This window comes from Bombus affinis, unplaced genomic scaffold, assembly GCF_024516045.1.
Source record: "Bombus affinis isolate iyBomAffi1 unplaced genomic scaffold, iyBomAffi1.2 ctg00001011.1, whole genome shotgun sequence".
NCBI lineage: Eukaryota > Metazoa > Arthropoda > Insecta > Hymenoptera > Apidae > Bombus > Bombus affinis.
The window spans coordinates 20,001-22,500 of NW_026109499.1; the positions used below are offsets into that span (position 1 = coordinate 20,001).

General features: G+C 50.7%; 1 non-coding gene across 1 annotated transcript; it reads right to left on the reverse strand.

The window, feature by feature from the left end:
• Positions 1 to 1,863: 1,863 nt before the first annotated feature.
• Positions 1,864 to 2,018, reverse strand: LOC126928497 (5.8S ribosomal RNA). The gene has a single exon (XR_007716717.1). It is a non-coding gene; the product is annotated as a 5.8S ribosomal RNA (ribosomal RNA).
• Positions 2,019 to 2,500: the final 482 nt, after the last annotated feature.

Here is a 2,500-nt window from a genome sequence, read left to right on the forward strand (position 1 = left end):
TCGAATAGAACGAGAACACTCTTTCCTTCCAGAGAAGCGTTTTAAGCATCGCGCCAAAGTGCCCTTTTCTTCGTACGTCGTATCATGTTCGAGCTAAGACTCACGCCAGACATCCTAAAACGATCGTCGGTGATTTTTAACGCCCGTCCTCAGTCTCTTACAGCCGTTTCTCTACTCTCGACAAATTCCAGCGGTTCCTTGTTTTCTGCCGGCACAGAGATCGAAACGGCAAAGTTTCTTTGCTCTGTACCGACGACGACGAAAACGCACGGGAACGCACGCAAGTGGAAAAGCGAGCGAGACGTACACTGTGGTGTGTTCGGGGACTGGACGACCGTCGACGTTAGGATGCGCGGTCCAGCGATAGACGCCGAAAAGGCATGGGATGACCAACACTCTCTGTTTTTCGAGTACTTGTAGCGCCGAATTGCCTTAAAAAAAAATCACACGCGCGCACGACTATCACGTCGTACGCGCGTGTATACCTCGTCTTTAATTAAATCAAAGTTTCACTCCAGCCTCGCCAAAGGGGATCGTCTTCTTCCTCGTCTACGATCTCTTCTCCTGTACGTGTCCAGAGATTCTCTCTGGCATGACGACGACGACCATCCAACGACTTTGTAACGGACTCTCGTGCGCATCTTCGTCAGGTACGGAAACGTTGCGCAACACCTCGAGCTTGGTAAAACACCCGTAGCCGATCATAGACACGCGCTAGTTCGCACACGATTTCTACGATTTCCGACGAACGTGGCTTTGGGCCAGGGCCGGCGGGCAGAGAGATACGCGAACGACGGGGAAAATTCGTCCCGATACAAGTAACGCGTACTCTCCGATCTCCGCGCAACGCCTGGGGATCATCTCCCTAAGTCATCAGCGCTCGAAGAAATCACGTGTGCGTTCCCGGATCTACGGCTCTCTTTCGGGGATAAATTACAAGCACAGAGTATGTTAAACGCAACGACGACCCATCGATGCGACGGTCCTCGTCGTTGTCAGTCGCTCGCGCAGAGTATATCTCTACGCACGAAGAGACGGAGTGGGCATTAGATCCCTGGGGCTATTCGAGTAAAACGTCTTAAGAAAAGACGGTTGTACGGCAAAATTCCGCACCGTTACCAAGTTTACTTTTATCTGAGGCTGTTCTCCTTCTCTCCTCTCTCGACCGAGTTCCCATATTTGCTTTCTCTCAGTCTCGCCAAAATAATATTCATTTAAGACGACGTCGGGGGCGCGGACATCGTGCTCATCGAAAACCTGCAAACGTATGCAAATCTGCTGATATGAAAAAAAAATCGGTCACGAGGACAACACTACGTATGTATATATATATATATATATATATATATATAATATATTCGATAACCGACACGAAGCGGTGCATAAGCGGGCGGTCGTACGAAAGGACGACTCACGACGCCGCTAGCACTCACGCAGGTCCGTGACGGTTCTCTCCGCTCTTATTCGTATCCTTCTTCGTGCGCTTCCTCCGACTCTGAAACGTTCTACGTATCGTAAGAACGACGGCGGGTTGTCGAAGGCACCAAGGGACAGAGAGAGACAGAGGTAGAGTTTCGTAGTGTCTCCCGTGAACACGATAGTTTATATATCGAGCATGCGTACGAATTGCACGGTCTCGACACGACCGCGACGAACGCCGACGAGCGTCCAACAATCGCTCGTACGTCGCGTACGTTCTCTCGCGTCCGCTCTTGTTCGTATCCTTCTTCGTGCGCTTCCTCCGACTCTGAAACGTTCTACGTATCGTAAGAACGACGGCGGGTTGTCGAAGGCACCAAGGGACAGAGAGAGACAGATAGAGAGGAACGACACGCAACGCAAGCAGTCTTAGGTTTACGTGAGCAACCCTCAGCCAGGCGTGGTCCAGGAATTGTATCCGTGGACCGCAATGTGCGTTCGAAATGTCGATGTTCATGTGTCCTGCAGTTCACACGTTGACGCGCAATTAGCTGCGTTCTTCATCGACCCACGAGCCAAGTGATCCACCGTTCAGGGTAATCTTTTCATATATTTTTTAAAACTCTTGTACTCCATGTACTCTTAATACTCGGTTCGAGCGAAGCCGAGATCCGACACGACCGACCAACGGGAATCGGACGCGCAGAAGTCGCCGGAAGATCGACGACACGAAAACGTTCGAAAATGAAATCCGACGAACGCGCGAAGATACGCGCGTCCGCCGGCCGGGCGAAAAGTACATTATGATATATAACAACCATCGAGATCGAAGCTCCGTTCGTCAGGAAACGACGGGGATATAACACCCGATTCTGAATCCTCTGTGCAGCACACGATCTCGCGAAGAAATACGCACGGTGGCTAGCCCATATATATATATATGTGTGTGTGTGTATATATAATACGATATGCATTCCTCTCGTCCAATTATTCAAGAAAAAGAGCGTGCGCCTCCATCGTTCGGGTGATGTAAAGATTCGATGGGACTCGCGCGACCCTCGGCCTCGAGCGGTCTTTCCTC